This window comes from Jaculus jaculus, chromosome 6 (assembly GCF_020740685.1).
Source record: "Jaculus jaculus isolate mJacJac1 chromosome 6, mJacJac1.mat.Y.cur, whole genome shotgun sequence".
Classification (NCBI taxonomy): domain Eukaryota; kingdom Metazoa; phylum Chordata; class Mammalia; order Rodentia; family Dipodidae; genus Jaculus; species Jaculus jaculus.
In genome coordinates this window covers 66,677,074-66,700,150 of record NC_059107.1, presented here as the reverse complement: position 1 = coordinate 66,700,150, position 23,077 = coordinate 66,677,074, and the positions used below count along the sequence as shown (strand labels likewise).

At 41.0% G+C, this 23,077-nt stretch overlaps 1 pseudogene; it reads left to right on the top strand.

The window, feature by feature from the left end:
- Positions 1-18,769: 18,769 nt before the first annotated feature.
- On the top strand, positions 18,770-20,762 carry LOC123461602 (annotated as a pseudogene).
- Positions 20,763-23,077: the final 2,315 nt, after the last annotated feature.

Here is a 23,077-nt window from a genome sequence, read left to right as displayed (position 1 = left end):
AATAGACATAAATGAAATTGGGAGGATCATCAGGACTTATTTCAAAAACCTCTACTCCACAAAACTGGATAATATGGAGAAAATGGATGAATTCCTGGACACATACCACCTACCAAAGCTAAACTCAGATCAGATTAATCGCCTAAACAAACCTATCATACTCATCAAGATTGAAAAGGAAATCAAAAACCTCCCCCAAAAGAATAGTCCAGGACCAGAGGGCTTCTCAACTGAATTCTGTCAAACCTTCATGGAAGAACTGAAGCCATGTTTTCCTCAAACTGTGTTACATAATCAGAGAATAGGAAAAGCTCCCCAACTCCTTTGAAGAAGCTAGTATCACCCTAATACCAAAACAAGGCAGAGATGCATCAAGTAAAGAAAACTATAGGCCTATTTCCCTGATGAACTTAGACACAAAAATCCTGAACAAAATCTTCACAAACCAAATTCAACAACAGATCAAAAGCATTATCCACCTTGAACAAGTAGGCTTTATCCCAGGAACACAGGGTTGGTTCAACATATGGAAATCTGCCAATGAAATACATCACATAAATAAGCTTAAACACAAAAAACACATGATCATTTCAATAGATGTAGAAAAGGCCTTTGACAAACATAATTTTGTGGTCACAACATTGAAGGGAATAGGCATGGATGGTTTATATCTCAACATACTAAAGGCTATATATAAAGCTCCTAAAGCCCAAATAATAAATAGAGAGAGACTGAAGGAAATTACCACTGACAGCAGGAAAAAGACAGAGTGGCCACTCTCACCTCTGCTCTTCAACATAGTACTTGAATTCCTAACTTAAACAATAAGTCAGAAGAAAGAAATAAAAGGGATACAAATCGGAAAGGATGAAGTTAAATTAGCTCATTATATGAAGATGGCATGATTCTATACATAAGTGACCTGAGAACATTCATCTCACAACTCTTAAAGTTGGTTAATTCCTTCAGCAATGTGGCAGAATAGAAAATTAATACAAAAAAATCAGTAGCCTTTCTATATTCAAAGAACAAAGATACAGAGAAAGAAATCAGTGACATTTTCCCATTCTCAATAGCAACAAAAAAGATAAAGTACCTTGGAATAACATTAACCAAGGATGTAAAAGATGTATAATAAAAACACTCAAGAAAGAAATTGAGGAGGACTTGAGAAAATGGAAAGACCTCCCATTCTCTTGGATAGGCAGAATTAACATTGTGAAAATGGCAGTCTTGCCAAACGCAATATACAGATGTAATGCAATACCAATAAAAATCCCAACATTTTTCTTCCCAGAGATAGAAAAAAAAAGATCTCAAAATTCACATGGAATGGCAGAAGGCCTCGGATATCCAAGCATATCCTCAGCAAAAGAAACACCTCTGGAGGCATCACCATACCTGATCTAAAGCTATATTATATAGTCATTGGAACAAAAACAGCATATTACTGGCATGAAAACAGGATTATAGAAAAATGGAACAGAACTGACAACCCAGAATTTGGGTCATGTAACTATAGCTACTTGATATTTGACAAAGTCCCTAACAATGTAGGCTGGAAGAAAAGCAGCATCTTCAACAAATGGTGCTGGACAAACTGGATAACCATATGCCAGAAAATGAAACTAGATCCACACATTTCATCATGCACAAAAATCAAGTCCAAGTAGACCAAATACCTAAATAGAAGACTGGAAACTCTGCTACTACTGAAAGAAAAAATAGGAGGAAGTTTCCATGGTATAGAAGTGGGAAAAGACTTCCTGAACAAAACCCCAGTAGCTCAGAAAATTAAACAGACACTCAACCATTGAGATCACATAAAGCTGAAGTGTTTTTTCACAGAAAAACATATAATAAACAGATCCAATAGGTTACCCACAGAATGGGAGAAAATTTTTGCTGGCTATACAACTGATAGAGGCCTAATTTCTAGAACTCACAAACCTAAACAATAAAAAGTCAAACAACCAACTCACAAAATGTGTCAGAGAACTGAACAGGGAATTCTCAGAGGAAGAAATACAAATGGCAAACACACACTTAAGAAAATTTTCAACATCCCTAACCATCAGGGAAATGCAAGTTAAAACAAGTATGAGATTCTACTTTACCCCAATAAGGATAGCAAATATTAAAAAATCAAATGAAAACAAGTGCTGGTAAGGATGCAGAGAAATAGGACCCCTCATTTACTCCTAGTGGAAATGTAAGATGGTACAACCACTATGGAAAGGAATAAAGAGACTCCTGAAACCATTGACTATAGAGTTACCAACAGACCAGTATTTCCTTACTGGGCATTTACCCTAAAAGCTCTCTGCCTCAGTTCAGAGAGATTTGCTCATGTTTATAGCTGTTCAATTCAACAATGGAATATCTTAGAACTGGCATCAACCCAAATATCCATCATTAGATGAATGGATATCCAAGATGGAGTATATCGATGTAGTATATCTATATGATGGAACTGTACATAGCAGTAAGGAAAAATGACACAATGAAATTTGAAGAAAAATGGTCAAACTTGGAACAGGTCATTCTCAGCAAACTCACCCAATCACAAAAATACAATCATCACATGGTCTCATTCATCTGTGGCTCCTAACCTATATCTTCCCAAGATGCTGACATAACTAAAATAGGCATCTCAAGGGCCAGACAATAGGGATGGTGGTGTGTGTTGGGGAGGTGGAGGGAGGAACACAAAACTGGACCCAAATGGAACTGGCACCATAAAATCCTATATCCTGAAAGACAGACTTAAAAGGTTGAACCTTCATTAGGTCCTTAGTGGGAATGCCTGAATCAAAGGGCCTTGGAGAGGGTATGATGAAGACTAACCTTAACCTTCCCTTACTTCTCTGTCTCTCTTCCTCTTGAATATCATCTATCTTTTTCTTCCTTCTTTTTTCTTGGTGCTGGCCTGTAACTCCCAGTACCAGGATGCAGTTAACATCCACAATGAGCTGTCAATCAGTGAGACTTACAAGGCTTCTCAAAAGAAGACAGATTTCTGTCAGAGCACTTGATTACATCTCAAAGGTTAATGGTAAGACCCTACAGCCAAAGACACCATATGCTGTTGGTATTGAACATGGAGAGAACTGAATGGAATTTGGAATAGAGTCAGTCCCCAGACAGTTAGCTTGCCTAGTGCCAGAAGGTGCTACATGAGTGACTGGGGGAAAATGGCCAATATCTGTCCAAGCAACTCATGGTCTAAACTACTCAGCAGCAAACAACCTGATGTGATACTCACCCAAGTGCAATAGCAGCACACAGCCATGGTGGGTACCCAACTGCTCTTGAATTGGTTAATGAATCTGCTCAGTAGAATGGAACCATAGCTGCAACTGGGAAACAAGACAAAGCCAAATCAAAAAAAAATGAGCTTGCTTTCCAATATCAAGCTACCACCAATCTTAAGCTACAAGAGGGTATATACCTATTAAATTTTATCTAAAATAATAATGGCTATTCCATTTATCCAGTGCTGATTTCACTCTCCATTGGAGAATCTGCTTCTCTTTTTCATATGGACACAGAACCTGAGGAGAGAATCAGCCCATTGCACCTCACCAGGGCCCCAGCTGAAACCAGAGGGAAATTGGGGAAATGAACAAGAGAGCTGCTTTCTTGGTGAACCTGATATCAGCACCAGGGTGAAAGAAATAGACACAGAGAACACTAAACTACCAAACCAGATAGCCAGATACACAGAGGCTTCCAAAACCTCATCACTGAAGCAGACCTAAAATGAACCCAACATCAGGGAAATTTGAGGAACCAGGGGCAGAAAGGTTGTTAGAGACACAAGTTGGGACATTATGGACATTGCCTCTTCTCCATAACTGATGGCTGCCCCCACAATGCATGACCTACATTCCCCAAGAAGGAGGGTCCCTTCAGAGGGGAGAGCACAGGGAGGAGGCTAACAATGGAACCAACATGGCTGTTTATACACTGAGTATGCATGTAACTAATAAAGAAAAAAATTCAAAGTAAAAAAGAAAAAAGAATTTTATTGAATTCAGCTGAGACTCCCTCAGTTACCAGCATCTTCCTTTTGGGGAGGTCTTTACTTACGTCAGTCTCAATGGATATAACAAATCTGTTTAGGAGATTTATCTGCTATGAGTTTAGTTTTGGTAGGTGGTAGGCAGTATGTGTCTAGAAATTCATCCATTTCTTCCAGATTATCCACTTTTGTGAAGGAGAGGTTTTGGAAATATGTCCTGATGATTATTCCAATTTCATTGGTTTCTATTATGACATCACCCTTTTTATTTCTAATTTTATTAACTTTAGACTTTTTTTTTTAATTTGAACAAAATGGCCAGGGGTTTGCCTATCCTGTTTATTGTTTCTAAGTACCAGCTCTCCATTTTGTCAATTTTCAATTCTTTTGTTAGTTTCAAATTCAGTAATTTATGCTGTGATCTTGATTATTCCTTTCCATCTAGAATGGTTAGGGTTGGGCATTTCTTGTTTTTCCAATGCATTTAGGTGGATTATCAGGTTACTAATTTGAGATCTCTTTGTCTTTGCTATGAAGACATTTATTGCTATGAATTTTCCCCTTAAAACTGCCTTCATTGTGTCCCATAAGTTTTGATATGATGTCTTTTCATTATCATTCAGTTCTAGAAATTTTAAAATTTCCTTTGTGATTGCTTTCATAACCAATTCATTGCTTAATAGCATGTTATTCAGTCTCCAGGACCTGGTTTAATTCATGCTTTTTCTCTTGTTGTGAATTTCTAGCTTTAATGCATTGTGATCCAATATGATGCAGGAAATAACATCAATTTTCCTGAATTTATGTAGACATGATTTATGCCCTAATATATGATCTACTTTGGAGAACATTCCATGGGCTGCTGAGAATAATGTGCATTCTGTAGATTTGGGGAGGAATGTTCTGTAGATGTCTGTGAGATCTAGTTGATCTATGATATTATTAATCTTTATTATTTCCCTGTTGATTTTCTGCTTGGATGATCAATCTATTGATAATAATGTGGTATTGATGTCCCCTACTATGATGGTATTGGTATTTATTTCTGATTCGTTATTGGGTAGGTTTTGTTTTATGAAATGTGATGTACCTGTTTGGTGCATATAAATTCATGATTGTTATGCCCTCTTGTTGGATCATTCCCTTGATGAGTAGAAAGTGGCTCTTGTCCTTTTTGTTTACTTTTGGTTTGAAGTCTATTTTGTCAGGTATTAATATAGCCACAACTGCTTTCTTATTTCCATTTGCTTGGGAAAACATTTTCCATCCTTTACCCTGAGGAGGCCTCTATCCTTAGTGTTGAGGTGTATTTGTTGAAGACAACAGATAGAAGGGTCCATTTTTTTTTTTATTCACCCTGTTAATTTGTGTCTTTTGATGGGTGAATTAAGACCATTAATATTTAAGGTTATAATTATGAGGCTTGATTTAATCCCTGCCTTGTTGGAGACTTTAACATGTTTGGTGTTTTCTTGGGCTTTGTACATTTTCATGCCTGCTCCAGTGTGGTCTATTGTGTTCTTCTTCTGGAAAGTTTTTGATGTTGCTTGTTTGACTCTTCTGTGTGGAGTGTTCCCTGGAGTATTCTATATAGGTTTGGCTTTGTGTTAGTATAGTTATACAGCTCGCTTTTGTCATGGAAAGTTTTCCTTTTACCATCTATTGTGAGGGATAGTTTCACTGGGTACAGTACTTTGGGTTAGAAGCCATAGTTTTTTAGACTTTGAAGTGTTCTATTCCAAGCCCTTCTGGCTTTTAGGGTTTCCATTGAAAAGTCTGAGGTAACTCTGACAGGATTGCCTTTGTATGTTTTGAGTTGTTTCTCGCTTGCTGCTTTTAGTACTCTCTCTCTTTGTTTTTGTTGTTTAGGATTTTCACTATGATGTGCCTTAGAAAGTTTCTTATTTGGTCTAATCTGTTTGGTGTTCTTTGAGCTTCTTGTATCTGGATGTGTCTTTCTGTTGAGAGGGTGGGGAACATTTCTTCAATAATTTTGATGAATATGTTCACATGCCTTTGGCCTGAAAGTCTTCCCCTTCTGGTATACCCATGATCTGGATGTTTGGTCATTTTAGGGTATCCCACACTTCCCTTATCTTCTGTTCACATGATTTTTGAACTTGTCAAATTTTTTGGACTCCCAATCAATTTCTTTCTCTAATTGTTGATTCACCTTCATTTCATTTATCTCTCTTTTGAGGTCTCTTTTGGTTTCCTCCATTAAGTTAAGCCTAGTGACAATAGCTGTGTTCATTTCATTTATGAGATTGTTGGTTTTGTGATGGTTTGCTTCCATTTCAGAGATTCACTTGGTCAGGATCACATAGCTATTTTGTTTTCATTTTGGTGTTCTATTTCTTTTTTAATATTTTATTTATTTATTTGAGATAAATATAGAGAGTCAGATAGATAGAATGGGCATGCCAGGGCTTCTAGCCACTGCAGAATAACTTTAGATGTATGTACCACCTTGTGCATCTGGCTTTTGTGGGTGCTAGGAAATGAAACCTGGATCCTTAGGCTTTGTAGACAAGTACCTTAACCACTAAGCTATCTCTCTAACCCATGAGGTCTATTTCTATGGTCTCCTCTAAATTTTCATTGGAGATTTTCATTATAGGACTAGGCAATTTTGGTGGACATCACTCAGTTTGTTATTTTACATTCTTTTTGCATTGTGGTAAAAGTCTTTATTTTTCTTCAAGAAGGAATCAAGAGTTGGCCTTTGTAGAATCTTCAATGAGTGTAATGTTTTGGGTTTAGGCTGGCTTGGAGTAGGATGGCATTGTATTCACAGATGCACAGGTTGTGGAGGTTGCAAGTGTGCCATACGCTGTGGGTGGCTGGCTGATACACAAGCTGTGTTTGGAGGACCTGCATCTCTTCAGTTTACTCTCCTAGCCATGCTTTGCCTGTGGGGCTCTGGAGCAGTGGTGTTTGCCCCTGTTCTTCCACTGTGCCCCAGATGAGCAGGTTGTGGAGGATGCGCTGATATCCCCTAGAGGTTAGTTGCCAGATATTTCTGTGTCCCCTGTCTGGGGCACTGGTAGGTGCATGCTTGTGGCAGGAAAGTAGAAGGGGGTGGGGAGGTAGGTGGGCCCTGGGATCAAGGAACTAGGCCTGGGAGTGGTGTGAGGAAGAGATTGATGAGGGGCCTTATGTATGTGGATGTGGCTTGTGGTGTGGCTTAGAAATGATCAGAAGAGGGGGTAAAGACCAAAAAAGATCCACTGAAGCTGGTGGCAGGGTCCCTCAGGGGCAAAAGGCCAGTCTTGTGGAGAGGAGCTAGAGAGGTATAGGGTGGGGTGTGGGTGTTGCCCTAGCTCTTGCACCTTGGGGACCCCAGGTACCAGTGGTGCAGGGACCACTGAAACAGAGTTAGCTCAGCCTTGACTCACAATGGTGTGTGTCAAGGCCCTGCTCCAAGCACCTCTTGTGCTGGCCTTGCCCTCCCAGGCAGCTGCCCAAGGATGGCTCTACTCTTGTTATGGGATCTTTTCTCCTGTGTGCATTGTTAGCCCCTTTGCCAAAGATCAGATAGCTGTAGTTGTATTGAAATTTTCAATTTTCAATTCAATTCTTTTCCCTGACCTCACTTAGGCCTTTCTATTCCTAGTACCTGTTCACCTACTTACATATATACAATACCCTCCTCTTCACTTTATCCACATAGATTTCATCCTGGGTCTGCAGGCTTTAACTGGTCTGTAGGAGATAGTCTAGTGTCAGAATAAAAAAAAAAAAAAAAGAAAAAAAGAAAAAAACCCTCAAATAAATGATGTCCTTCCAGACCCCTCTCCTTTGGCTTTGTGTGTATTGTACTATTTAGTAGGTTGAGTCAATTCTATTCTTTCTGAATTGCAAAGCCACAGTCTTTCAAACAAGTCCTTCTTCCAGTGTCTCTATTACAAGTCTTTTTAAATAAATAATTTATTAGTATATATCCTTTGTATAAAATGATGGGGTTCAAGCCAGGAGTAGTGGAACATGCCTTTAATCACAGCACTTGGGAGATTAACATAGTAGGAATACTATGAGTTCAATACCAGCCTTGAGCAACAAAGTTCCAGGTTAGCTTTGTCTAGAGTGAGACTCTACCTTGAAAACAAAAATACTGAACATCAAAATTATAGATTTTATGATATTTATGTTAAATTATATTATATTCTTTACTGTATTCACTCCATATTACTCGCTCATATCCCCTTTCTCTTCCCAAATACCCCCTTTCTATTTTCATGACATTATGTCTGTTGTGTGTGTGTATGTATATTATGTGTGTATATATGTATGTATCTGTACCACAGTCTTTTTTATAAAACACTTTTTTTAAATTTTTTACTTTTCTTTTTAATAACTTTCTTTTATTATTGATAACTTCTATACTTACAGACAATAAGCCATGATAATTCCTTCCCCTGCTTTCCCATTCACAACTCCACTCTCCATCATAACCCCTCACCCTCTTCATTAGCATCTTTTTTATTTTGATGTCATCATTTTTTCTTCCTATTATGAGTGTCTTATAATGCTATTGCTAGACACTGTGTGGTCATGGATATCAAAGCCAATTTCTGTCTGTATGATTGCAGTCCTACCCATCCTTTGGCTCTTACATTCTTTCCACCACCTCTTCTGCAATGGACCTTGAGCCTTGGAGGGAGTGATAGAGATGTTTCAGTGCTGAACACTCTTCCATAATTTCTCAGCACTATGGTTACTTTTGGGTCATCCTAGTGGTCACTGCCATCTGAAAAGAGAAGCTTCTCTAACCAAATGTCAGAATACCATTAATATATGGATATGAACCTTAAAGTGCTTACAGGGCAGTTTGGTGATCATAATGTACACATTTAGCCAGACAAGAGTAGGCATTATACTCCTAAGGCTCGTGACCTTCCCCACCATAGGGTTTTGATTAGGTTTTCAGTACCAGGCATGTATTCCCTCCCATAGGACGGGTGAAACACAGTCTTTTTGAGGCAGTCTCACAATGTAGCCCAAGCAGACTCTTCCTGCCTCTGCCTCCTGAGTGCTGGAAGCACAGACATGTGCAATTATGTCTAGAAACCAGCTCAATAACTTTTTGTCTCTCTTTCCAGGTCTGTCTTCCTTCATCTTTCAGTTATTGCACCAATATAGGATGTAAGCTATTTGTCTTGCCTTTTCTAGCTCCCAGGGAAGGTAGAAGAAAGAATATTCCAAGTAAATTTGGGGAAGCAATTCCTAACGTCTTTCCCCCTTTTCTTTTCCTCAACTTCCTCCTCCTTCTTTCTTTCTCCCCACCCCCTCTCTGTCTCTCTCTCTCTCTCTTTTTTTTTTTTTTGAGGCAGAGTCTTAGTCTATAGCCCATGTTGTCCTTAAACATACCATGCTGGACTGGAGCTTGTAGAAATCCTCCTACCTCAGCCTCCTAAGTGCTAGCTAGGATTACATATGTGAGTCACCATGCCTAGCTTGAGAAAGCAATTTCAGGGAAGTAGGAAACAATGAAAAGTCACATTTTCTTATAAAGGTAGAGTTTGGCATTATGTAGCTAAAAGGAAAATGTCCAGGTTGAATTCCTCCCACCTGGAGAGCAGTTGAGGGTCATGAATTGAGGCTTGACACACCTGGCTATGGAATGCTTGAAGATGAGGTTGGCTTAATTTATTTTTAAACACACTGTCTTGCCCCTGGGACCATTCTTGCCATTACTCTCTTCTCAGAGTTCTGAATGGAAGTAGGAAATATAAGTCCTTCATTCAACTGAAACAAGCCCACCTTTAAGAAAGGAAATGCTGAAGGGGGTCTTGCCCCACCTGGGCTATACTTTTCTGTTTCGACTACTTCTCTTTAGCCCTCTTGGACAGTGGAGTGTCAGACGAGGTCCAGCTGGGGATCTGGGGTACACTGTCTGCCTAGTTTCATGCCCCAGGAAAGTTTGACTAAGGGGTTAGTTTAGCTGTTTCCCTTGGTTACCCAGATTGGCTTGTGACTATTTTTTTCAAGGTGGAGTCTCACTCTGGCCCAGTCTGACCTGGAATTAACTAGTCTCAGGATGGCCTCAAACTCTTGGTGATCCTCCTTTACTTCTGCCTCCTAAGTGCTGGGATTAAAAGCATGCACCACCACACCTGGCTGGTTTGTGACTTTTTAGTGATTAATACTTGCAGGATTTCCATCACCAACCCAAGATCACTTGCAGGCCTGCCCCCACATAAGGTCATCATGGATTGTCAATTGTACTAGTCAAGTGCTATATATGCCTTTGAGCTATACAGAGCATGGAGAAGGCTCAATGAGGCAGTCCAGGGAGCCTCTGTAGGAGTTTCACAGGTTAGTTACAACAACCTTGGTGGCTTCATGCATTGGAAAGTGATTGCCTCACAGTTGTGAAAGAAGGAAGATCAAAATTGCTATGACAGCAGGATCATGCTTCAAGAGCTCTACAGGGGAGTCTTTACCTCTCCCCTAATTGCTGGGCTGTCCAGCAATCTTTGGTGCTTCTTAGCTTATAGTTGCTTCACTCCAATCTCTGTCTCCGTTGCTACATTGCCATCCTTTCCCTGTGTGTCTTATTCTCTTTTCTTCTAAGGACACCATTCACTGGACAAGGGCTCACCCTAATCTGATATGACTTTGGTTATAAGAATGCATTTTGAGGTTCCAGATGACATGAATTTTGGCCCAGTACCAGTCCTTGGACAAAGTTTGGGTAAGGGATGTATATGTTTTATTAACTATAAGCCATCTTTTGGTATGGCCCTGTAGCTCAGGGGTATTGCACTTGCCTGGTGCAATTGACCATCTTTGCTAAATGATGGCCTTATATGAGGGTAGTCCAGCAAGTGACTTACTCCATTCTGGGTTGGTTCTCCAAGTATGGGCCACTCTTTAGTCATGAGCTGGGCATGGTGGTACATGCCTTTAATCCCAGCATTTGGGAGGCAGAGGAAGCAGAATTGCTGAGTTTGAGGCCACCTTGAGATTACATAGTGCATTCCAGGTCTGGGCTAGAGAAAAATCTTACCTCAAAAATAAAAAATAAAGATAAAGCCAGGTATGGTGATGCACACCTTTAATCCAAGCACTCAGGAGGCAGAGATAAGAGGATCACCTTGAGCTCGAGGCCACCCTGAAAATACATAGTGAATTCCAGGTCAGCCTGTGCTAGAGTGAGACCCTACCTCAAAAAACTAAATAAATAAAGAGTCACAAGCCAGAGACTTCTCCTTAAATGCTCTTCCCTCTATGTCTAGGTGTCCCTAGATTGTGACCCTGTGAGGGCAGGTTCTCATGTCCAACAAAGCAGTTTAGGAATGGTGCCTTGAACACAGGGACACACAATCACTGGCTGCTGGGTTTCCAGGGCAACCTTCTGTCTGAGATTTTCTGCTTCCACTGTTCATGGAATAGGTCAAAGGATTTTCTAGGACTTTTCTTGGCCTTCTTTTGGCTTTAGATGATCCCTCTACCAAGGAGCAAGAGGAGGAAGGAGCAAACCCCACTCTCCTCGTAGGTTTGCTACACAGCCATTCCCACTCTTTCTGCCTTAAACTCCTGGAAGATTTGCAACTTCTCCACCTCTCCTCTTTTTCTTCAAATTCTTTCTTGTATCACTCTAGAATATTTACTTGGACTAAAAATCAAGGGTTCAGGCAGCCAAACGAATGACCTGGCATTTGGTCATGAGTCATGTCTGGGAGCTCACCCAGGAAGGAGTACTGGGGAACTCCACCTGTTTCCCAAGCCATCTGCAGAGTCCTTGATCCACCTTCTATTTCCTCTTTATGTCACCTGAGTAATTATCTCACTGTACTCTTAGTTTTGTCTATATGGTTAGACTGTCAAAATTACAAGATTTAATAGACCCCAAGAAAATGTTTTACATCCTAGAGTAAGCTAATTTCTGTTCATTAACTTCCTGCTGTAGGAATAAAACATATCAGGTCTGGGGAACTAAATACACCAGGCCTGATTCTAGTTTAAGGAAACAAGCCTAAATACAGAAAGGGCTTTGGCAGAAAGTTTGTCACCTCTGTGTGACTTGTAATAGGGACAATTATAAATGATACAAATGTCCAATTTAGTTAAACAAATTATAGTGGCACTCAATGGAAATTATAGCATTCAATGAAAGAATATGTAGTCTTCAAAAATACTGGAGGGTGCTGGGCGTGGTGGCGCATGCCTTTAATCCCAGCACTCCAGAGGCAGAGGTAGGAGGATTGCCATGAGTTCAAGGCCACGCTGTGACTCCATAGAGTGAGACCCTACCTTGAAAAACCAAAAAAAAAAAAAAAAACGTTGAGGGAGCTGGGCATGGTAGCACATATTTATAATCACAGCACTTTGGAGGCCACAACAGGGAGATGATGAGTTTCAGGCCAGCCTGATCTACACAAGTAAGGCTCTGTTTCAAAAAATGTGAATGAAGTGTTTATAATAAAAGAAATGTCTAAATATAAAGTGAGTTGGAAAGTAGGAATGCGAATTTTTTCAATGATATGATAAATTAAACCTATACTTACAAGCTTTACATGAGTATAGCTCAGAAATCTATTGAAGTATTGAAGCTGTTCTTTGGTATAACACATTGATAATGGTCATCTTCTCTTCAAGCATTGAGAAAAATATATTTTTTACTTATATGAGAGAGAAACAGAGAAAGAGACAGACAGAAAGAGAGTGAGTATATGTGTGCAAATGAATTCCAGATGCATGGTGCATCTGCCTTTGTGTGGGTAATGGGGTATTGAACCAAAGCTTTGCAGGCACTTGCCTTTAACCACAGAGCCATTTTTCCAAACCCTCTTCAAGCATTTCTTGCATAACATATGCTATGTTTATAATGAGAAAACAATAAATTTTATTTTATTTAGTGTTTTTAAAATTTAAGCAATATTTTTTATTAGATATGGACATGTTTTGTATGTCAACAACACATGTTGGTACCATCCTTTCCTTCCTCCCTGCTGCTTTTCTGAAGAGGCCTATTCATTGGAGATAAAGGTCAATTCCATGGGTATTGTGGGTCATGTATTATGGGGGGGGAGTAATGACCCTGTGCAAAATGTCCCAACTTGGGGCTCTAACAATCTTTCCACCCCCATTTCTGCAAAATTCCCTGAGCCATGTTGGGAGCATTTTAAATTTACTTGAGTGATGGGCACTTAGGAGCCTCTGGATATCTGGTTTGGTAGGTATTGAGTGTCCTCAGTATCTATCTCCATCATCCTTGTGCTGATATCAGATTCACTAAGAAAGCAGCACTATTGCTCATTTCCCCAATTCCTCTGTGGTTTCAGCTGGGGCTGAGGTGGAGTGCACTGGCGTCGTTTATTTCCTGAGGTCCAGCTCCCATCTGAAAAAGAGAAGCAGATTCTCCAGCAGATAATGAAGTCAGCACTGGTTAAATAGGATAACCATTATTAATTTAAAGAGAATTAAAACTGTGTAGACTCTTATAGTCTAAGGTTTAGTGGGAACTTGACAATGGAAAGCCAAATCATTATCTGGATATGATTCTGACTTATTTCCCAGTTCTAGATATGGTTTCCTTTCCACTGAGCAGATCTTTTAGCCAATCCAAGAGTAGTTGGTTACTCACCATGGCTGTGTGCCACTATCATACTTGTGTGAGCATCAAGTCAGATTGTTTGCTTCTGAGTTGCTTAGACTTTGAGTTGCTTGGACATATACTGGCCACTTTCCCCTGGTAGCTCATGTAGCAGCTTCCAGCTCTAGATGTACTATTTGTCTGGGGACTGGCTGTCTTCTGGATTCCAATCAGGTCTCTTCATGGTCCATGCTGACAGCAATTGGTGCCTTCAGCAGTAGGGTCTTACCATTAACCTCTGGTGGGTAATCAAGTGCTCTGACAGAAGTCTGTCTTGTTTGTTTCTGGACACCTAGTAGGTCTCTGATCACTATCACATTGTGGCTGGAGACCACATCCTGGTACAGAGAATTATAGGCCAACACCAAGGGAAAAGAAAAAGAAAAGGACAGAGAATAAAGAGAAATAGGAGACATTTGAGGTTAGATTTTGTCTCACCCTCTCCAGGGCCCTTTTATTCAGGTGCTCCCCCTAAGGTCCTCTTGAGGGATCCACCCTTTAGCCTGACCTCCAGGATATAGGATTCTATGGTACCAGTTCAATTTGGGTTCAGTTTTGTGTCCCCCGCACCCTTTCTATTCCCCCAAGCCCTACCATCCCTATTGTCCAAGCTTCAATATGCTATTCAGTTATGTCAGCAACTTGGGCTGATCCCGATTAGGAACTGCAGATGAGTGAGATCATGCAATGGTTGTCTTTCTGTGATTGTATGAGTTCACTTAGAATAATCTGTTTCAAGTTCAACCTTTTTTCTACAGATTTCAACGTGTCATTTTTCTTTTTACTGCTGAGTAGAATTCCATTATGTAGATATACTACATCTTTGTTATCCATTCATGCAATGATAGCCACCTGGGTTGATTCTAGTTTTTAGCTATAATGAATTGAGCAGCTATAAACATGGTTGAGCAAATATCTCTGAACTGAGATATGGAGCTTTTAGGGTAAATGCCAAGTAAGGGAAAAACAGGGTCTGTGGGTAACTCTATATTTATCCTTTTCAGGAGTCACAATATTGATTTCCACAGTGGTTGTACCAGCTTACAGTCTCACCAACAGTGAATAAGGGTTTCAATTTCTCCACAGCCTCACCAGCATTTGTTTTCATTTGATTTTTTTAATGTTTGCTAACCTTACTGGGGTAAGGTGGAATCTCATAGTTGTTTCAATTTGCATTTCCCTAATGCTTAGGGATGTTGAACATTTTCTTAAGTGTGTGTTAGCCATTTGTAATTCTTCTGAGAACTCCCTATTTAGGTCTCTGCCCCATTTTTGCAGTGAGTTGTTTGATTTTTTTATTGTTCAGTTTTTTGAGTTCCTTATAGATTCTAGATACTAGGTTTCTGTCAGTGGTATAGCTGGCAAAAATTTTCCCCCATTCAGTGGGTAATCTATTGGCTCTGCTTATGGTATGTTTGTGAAAAAGCTTTTTAGCTCCATTGGTTGAGTGCTTGTTTAATTTCCTTGGCTACTGGTGTTTTGTTCAAGAAGTCCTTTCCCAGTCCTATATTGTAGAGAGTGATTCCTACTTTTTCTTCCAGTAGTTGAAGAGTTTCAGGTTTTATATTGAGGTTTAATCCATTTGGACCTGATGTTTGTAAATGGCAAAACAGTGGGTCTACTTTTATTTTTCTACATATAGTCATCCAATTTGTCCAACACCATTTGTTGAAGATGCTGTCTTTTCTTCAGCCTACATTATTGGCACCTTTGTCAAAGATCAAGCAGCTGTAATTATTTGACCTAAGGTCTGGATCTTCATTTCTGTTCCATTGGTCTATGTTTCTGTTTTTCTTCTGCTATCATGCTGTTTTTGTCACTATGGCTTTTGATCAGCTATGGTGATACATTCTGTCATACCCATGATCTGGATAGTTGGTTGTTTTAGAGTGTCCCACAGTTCCCTCGTATCTGTTCACTTGATTTTTTTGAACTTAGCAAAGTTTTTGGCTTCCTGATCAATTTCTTTTGTCTTATCTTCTAGATCTGAAGTTCTGTCTTCCACATGAGTAACTCTGTTGGTGAGTGGTTCTAGAGAGGTTTTTATAATTTCTATTTGCTTTTTGGTTTCTGTTATGTTATTTTGCATTGTGTCCATGTCTTTTCTGAGGTACAATTTCAATTCAAGTTCTGATTTTCTTGATGTTTTCTGTAGTTCATTCTTGCATTTGATCATGTCTTTATTAAGCTTAATCAACTGGTTGTTGAGATATTCCATTTCTTGACTTACCTTCAATTTATTCATATCTCTTTGGAGGGTTCCATTGTTTTCTTGAATCAAGTTTAGCCTACTATCAAAAGCTAAATGCACTAGGAGACAATTCTGTTCCATTTCATTGATATGATTATTGGTTCTTTGATTGTTTGCTTCTAGTTCAGTGATTTTTTTTTTTTATCAGGGACACATTGGTTGTTGTGTTTTTATTTTGGGAATGAATTTCTGTTGATTTCTCTATGATTTTATTGGAGGCTTCCATTGTAGGACTAGGTATCCTTGGTAGTGATCTCTCAGTTTTCTGACTTTCGGTGGTGTTTTTGCATTGTTGTCTACCCATTTTAGGAAGACTCGTTCTTTTACTGATGAGGAAGAAAGTTTTTGTCCTTTGGCCCATTCACCCTCTGACTCAGTTGGACAAGGATGCTGGTCAGTGGTCTGTCTGGATGCCAGAGCAAAAGGTCTGATTCCACAGCTCACACAGGGACCAGCCCTCTCCAAGCAAGGCACAATGGGAGCAAATGGAAATTCCTGGGCCTGAAGACAATTGTGGCTCTCCATGCCTACTGTGCACCCAAACTGGCCCCTGCTTTATGAGGATGCTATGCCCAGATGACGGGAAAATGAGAAAGGTCATGAGCTAATCTTTCAAAATGCTAGGCACTTCTAGAGAAAGGATCTGGAAATCCGGGGAGAGTAACAGTGGCCTTTGTGTGGTTCAAATGCTGGGGCCCTTGCTTTAACTCTAGCTTAGGGGCCAAAGTCTCCAGGCATGGGAGTTTCCTTTCACTACCTCAGCACTAGTAGCATCAGCACACATCACATTCTTTGTGGGATCCAGCCACTGGGACAGTGTGTCAATCTCTCTGGTCTTCATCTTTTGCACATGAGGTCTTGTAAGCAAGCTGCTCACAGGGATCTCATGGACAGAGACCATACACATCATAGTGCAAGGCCCATCCAGCTGTACTTATTGCTTCACTGTTGGCTATGAAATAATGGAAGAGGTAAGGCTTTGGGGTGGCTAACCTAGGTCTTAATCCATACCCTTGGAGGGTCAATTTTTCTCTCTGGAGTGATCATCCCCCTTTAAGATGGGGTGTCCAGCTAGATCCTGCTGAAAACTGATCTGGAATTAGTGTGAAAAAGCATAATGGTAAGGAGACAAGATTAGGTAAGGAGACATGACAGAATTGACAAGGTCCCTGCTCAACAGGTGCTCTAAGGCACAAATTGCCTGTTTGAGAAAGTCCCAGGGTCGAAACTGCCAGTCTTTGCATTGTCAGTTTGCTCAGTCTTTGTCCAAAGGGGTCACCCCAAAAAGGGCTGAGGTACAGCTAGGAGGAGCCAGCAGCTGGCTGACTTCCTTGCAGCTAGACAGTGTTAACCTCTGTGTCTGCAACAGAGAAGTAATATAAAACCAAGAATACAGTAAGCACCCAGCCCAGCTTCATTCCCCTCTTTTTGGGGGGCTCACATTCCAACTTTATGACTTAGTGAGTGTCAGGGAAATAAACTTTCACAGTTTCACTTGCTCACCCATGATACAGTGATCAGAGGAGTGTACACGCCCATGTCTCAGAACCTCGAGCCTCCCATGTGCAATGAGGAGTGACATGCACCTCTCAGGGTGCAGGGGACATGCGTATAGCCCCATGTCTTTTAGCTACATGTCTTTTTATTCAAGATTTAGCCAGGCATGGTGGCACATACCTTCAATCCCAGTATGTGGGAGGCAGAAGTATGAGGATATCTGTGAGTTTAAGACAAGTATGGGACAACACAGTGAGTTCTAGATCAGTCTGGGCTGGGCTAGAGTGAGACCATACCTCTAAGACAACAACAAAAGATTTAGTCATTCCAAGTGTGGTGGCGCACACCTTTAATCCCAGCACTCAGGAGGCAGAGGTAGGAGGATCGCCGTGAGTTCGAGGCCACCCTGAGACTACATAGTGAATTCCAGGTCAGCCTGGGCCACAGTGAGACTCTACCTCGAAAAATCAAAAAAAAAAAAAAAAAAAAAAAAAAGATTTAGTCATATTTAACAAGTGTTCAACTTCATGCCCTATCTCAGCCTAGTTTTTTGTTTTGTTTTGTTTTGTTTGTTTGTTTTTCAGTGGCCACATTCATTGGGAGAGTTTTATGGCCTGGTCTATAACAGTATCTTTGGGTTCTATTAGGCTCTTTGTCCACCCCTCCCCCTCTGTCTTGCTCAGTTTTCTGGGGAACCATGCTTTGAGCATGGCACTGAAAGCTGAGATTGCTTAATTTCTGTTGATATGGATTACACATTCCATCCCCTAATAAGCTTTATGTTGAGACGGTTTTGTATGAGGCAAACAGAGTGATTTACACTATATTACCCGGTGCTTTTCAGCTTCTAGTGAACGATAAATGTCTAAAGATTATGACTAAGATTGAAACACAGCAAAGATCCTATGTAATGGTTTATTTTTAACAATGCCCACTTGAATACTAAAGCAGTAAATGATAAAATTTGTCACTGCAAAAAAAAAAAAAAAAAGTTCATTCTGGATCCGCCGCAGCTAGCTAGCGGCTCCGCGTGGCTCGAGCCGGGAGCCTCGCTCGTTCCCACCTCCCCCTTCCACCGCGGCCGTGGTTGTTGGCGGGCGGGAGGGAGCGGCGAGGCGAGCCTCCATGGAGATCGGGGCGCCCGGGCAGAGGCGGCGCTTCCCTCCCGGCCCCGGGTTCCAGTGATCGGCGTCCTCGTGCTCCACCGCGTCGCCGGCGTGCTGGGCGCCCCGACTCGTCTCGTCCCTGGTCGCCGTCGTCCGCGGCGGGGTGGCGGCGGCCGGGTCCCGTGGAAGGGGGAGCCGCCGCTGCCGCAGCCGCCGGAGCCGGCTGTGTGATGAAGTTCAAGCCCACCCAGACGCGGGCGTAGAACCGCGAGGGCTTCAGGAAGCGGGCGGCGAGCGCGTGCTTCCGCGGCGAGCAGGAGGACGAGGCGTTTGGTGAGTAGCGGTGGTGCCCAGACCAGTGGATTGTCCCAGGAGGGGGAATGGAGCCTGAAGAGGAGCCTGGCGGTGATGCTGTGAGGGAAGTTTATGAAGAGGCTGGAGTCAAAGGAAAATTAGGAAGACTCCTTGGCATATTTGATCAGAATCCAGACCGAAAGCACAGAACATTTTGTTCTTACAGTCACTGAAATATTAGAAGATTGGGAAGACTCTGTTAATATAGGAAGGAAGAGAGAGTGGTTCAAAGTAGAAGATGCCATCAAAGTTCTCCAGGGTCATAAACCTGTCCATGCAGAATATCTGGAAAAACTGAAGCTGGGCTGTTCTCCAGCCAATGGAAACTCCACAGTTGCCTCCCTTCCAGATAACAATGCTTTGTTTGTGACTGCTGCACAGACCTCTGGGGTGCCGTCTAGTGTAAGATAGAGAGAATGGGGAACCCTCCCCTCCCAGGTCCTGTCACTTTCCTTGTCCCACATCTGAATGCTGCTGGCAGACCTTCTGAATTTGCCATGCAGGGATTTCAGTTTGCATGTATTTTTAAGCAACAAGACTGTAAAAATAGTGTAAGAAGCCAAAGCCATGTGGAATTTTTTTAATGCCTTAATTGCACCCTCTATATTATTTGGGGTTTTTTTTGAGCATTTTTCACTTTTTGTCCACTTGACATCAGTCTATAGTTTATTTCACCAGATTGAATTACTTATGGGTATATAATCTCCTTAACTTCTCAATCACAGCATCAACTGGCACACCAAATCTTTCTGTAGTGAGAATTCATAAGATATTCTTGGTATTAAAGACATTTCCGTCCAAAAACTTGGTTTTAAGATTACAGTCAGTTTGTGAACTGCAGATTCGGGCTATTTTTTGTGTGGTCCAATTGCTTTGAAAAGAGCTGCTATTTTTAGGAGCTGTTGACTGAATGTTCACAACTGGTATTATGTCACTGTGAATCTAGTATGGCTATCTCCCCTAAAATGTATTTGTAATTCAACATGATATATAACTATAGAGTTGGTAATTTTTAGGAAAATATTGCTAGCAAAACGCGTGTAGTAACTACATCTCATCCTGAAATTATTCATGCAATTATTTTGCATCTGTTTGTTGCCAATTCCCATTTAAATTCCTTTTATGTAGATGGAATACCTTAGGACCCGACGGCCCTCAGTATAAATTGCACTTAAAATGCATTTTCAGTTTTCTACTTTGGTGACACTTTAAGTTTTGTTTTTTTTAACCAGTAACAGAATTGGACTTGGGATGGCTGCATTACCGCTGACTAGAAGAGGCCTTCCTGTTCAGCTGCTAGAAGCCTGAGATTTGAATGTCTCCTGTCTTCTAGGGGGTCAGTGCTGGGTACCACCTGACAGCACTGACATGCGCTAAGGGTTGTTTCATGTTACACTTGCCTCTACACATACACAGAATTGACTGTCACATGGAAAGTATCTAGGTACCTGGTCTAAAACTCACACTCTTTAATGGGGTCACAAACGAAAGGGGTGGAGGAAATCCTTTGAAATGCAAGGTGAGGAGAGTGAAAGATCATTTTTTATGTAGACATTGTTAGCTTTTTGTAAATACTACTGTACCTGGCAAGCATAAAGTAGAAAGGTAGGTAAAGGCATTTGTTCTGTAAGTTGTTAAAGTATAATTGCTACTAAAAATAGTCCTTAAACTTAAGGAAAATTGGTGCCATTTTGAAAATGAGATCTTGTGCCATACAGGCAGCTGAACTAAATAAAAACATTAGTCCACAAAAAAAAAAAAGTTCATTCTGTTATTCTACAGATCCCCAAGACCTGACAGAGCTCTTTCTGCCTCCTAGAGATTATCAATTTAAATCTGACTTCAGCCAGGGCTCTTTTGAGGTATGATGGGGTGGCTCTCTCCTTAGGATCTACATCTATCTGAAAAAGACAAGCAGATTCTCCAACGGAGAGTAAGTTAGCACCAGGACAAATGAGATAACCCTTACTTTTTTAATAGAGAATTTAATAGGTGTAGGCCCTCTTGTAGCCCATGATTGATGGTAGCTTGATAATGGAGAGCAGGCTTACGTTTGGATATGGTTCTGACTTGTTTCCCAGCTCCAGCTATGGGTCTCGTACCACTGAGGGGATCAGTTAGCCAAATCAAGAGCAGTTGGTTCCCCACCATGGCTGTGTGCCACTATTGCACTTGTGTGGGCATCATGACAGGTTATTTGCTGCTAAGGAGCTTGAACAGATATTGGTCATTTTCCCCCAGTCGCCCATGTAGCACCTTTTGGCACTCGACTGTCTGGGGACTGACTCTCTTCCAGCTTCCAGCCATGCCATTCCATTTTACGTGTCAAATGTATATGGTGTCTTCAGCAGTAGGGTCTTACCACTAACCTTTGGTAGGTCATCAAGTATTCGGACAGAAATCTGTCTTTCTTTTAGGAAACCTTGTATGTCTCTCCAATCAAAAGCTCATTGTGAATGATAGCCACATGCTGGTACTGGGAGCTACAGGTCTGAGCCCACTAAGAAAAGGAAGAAAAAGATAACTAATATACAAGAATTAGAGAGAAGAGAGAGAAAGAGAAAAAAGATTGATGAAACAAGCAAGGGTGTTGTTTTCCTGGTGAACTGGATACCAGCACAAGAGTTAAGGAGAGCAACACAGAGAAAAATCAACTCTTACCAAATCAGAAAGCCAGAGCCCCAGAGGCCCCCAACACCTCATCACTGAAGCTGACCAAAAATGAACCCAACATGGCTCAGGGAAATTTTGCCGAAGAGGGGCAGAAAGTATATCAGAGCCACATGTTGCAGAGACATTTATCCTACCCATAACTGAGGGCTAACTCCACAATGCATGACCCATATACCTCAACAAGTAGGGGCCAAGGGGAGGGGGTAAGTCACGGATGAGCCTAATAATGGTACCAAACTGCCTGTATTTGCTGAAATCAAAACTAATTAATAAAAAATTAAAATAAAATAAATAAATCTGACTTCAGGTTCATGGCCCAAGTAAACGTAGTAGTCTGTAAGCCTAGGAGGTCTCCATGGGACAGATCTTGGAGAATCCACTCATTTCTTTCCATTACCCCATCAGATGCCCAGGGAGGGCAGAGTAAATCGAAAAAAGATGCCCCATGACTCAGAATTTTCCTAACCCTGGGGGTGGGGCTCATTGGGGACTTTGAATATAAGATCAATGAGATCACACAAACTTTTGGATCCAAGGTCTCAGACTACTGGCCCAAATATTATAAAACACAGAAAGGACACAGGAAAGACCTTTGTTAAACCAGCATAGAAATTGTCTTCCAGATTGCTCTTCCCCTGTTTGTCTCGTTTGTGTCGGGATCCATTTGGCTGGCCTTGTATCCATAGCTCTGGGCTTGTTTGGCAGCAAGACTTTAGCACCTACATGTAAACAAGATTATGCACATTCAGTGTTACTGATAAGAGCTGGCCATTCCTTAAGATTTATGCTTGTATTGTTGGGAGCAAAACATTTGTTTGTTTCCCACCTTGAGATAATCTTTTGTACTGTGAAGTGATTGAAGTGCAAAAACTCTGTAACAAAAGGAGTTGTCTTGATAGAAACTTGTGTGAAGCCCATGGAATTGTCCATGGGCAAACTGTTTAGAAGAAGATATAAAATGGACTACTGAATATGGAGACTCCTGAAAAAGCTGACTATAGAAATACCAACAGACCCAGTTATACCATTACTGGGCATCTACCCTAAAACCTTCAAACCACAGGCCAGAGATATTTGCTCAGCCATGTTTGTAGCAGCTCACTTCGTAATAGCTAAAAGCTGGAATCAACCCAGATGTCCATCATTAGAAGAATGGATAACAAAGATGTGGTATATCTACACAATGGAATTCTATACAGCAGTAAGAAAAAACGACACAAAGAAATTTGAGGAAAAATGGTTGAACCTGGAACAGATCATTCTCAGTGAACTTACCCAATCACAGAAAAAAAATCGACACATAGTCTCACTCATCTACAACACCTAACCTGAATCTACCCAAGATACCTTACATACCCAGCAAGTACCTCATGGACTAGACAATAAGATGGATGGGAGGGCGGGGAGGGAATCAAAGGGTGGAAAACAATAATCTGGACCCAAACGGCAAGGGTACCATAAAATTCTACTTCCTAAAAAACAGACCAAATGGCTGAACTAGACCTTACAGGAAACACCTGAACCACAAGACACAGGAGAGGGTAGGATCAAGACTGACCTAAATCTCCTAC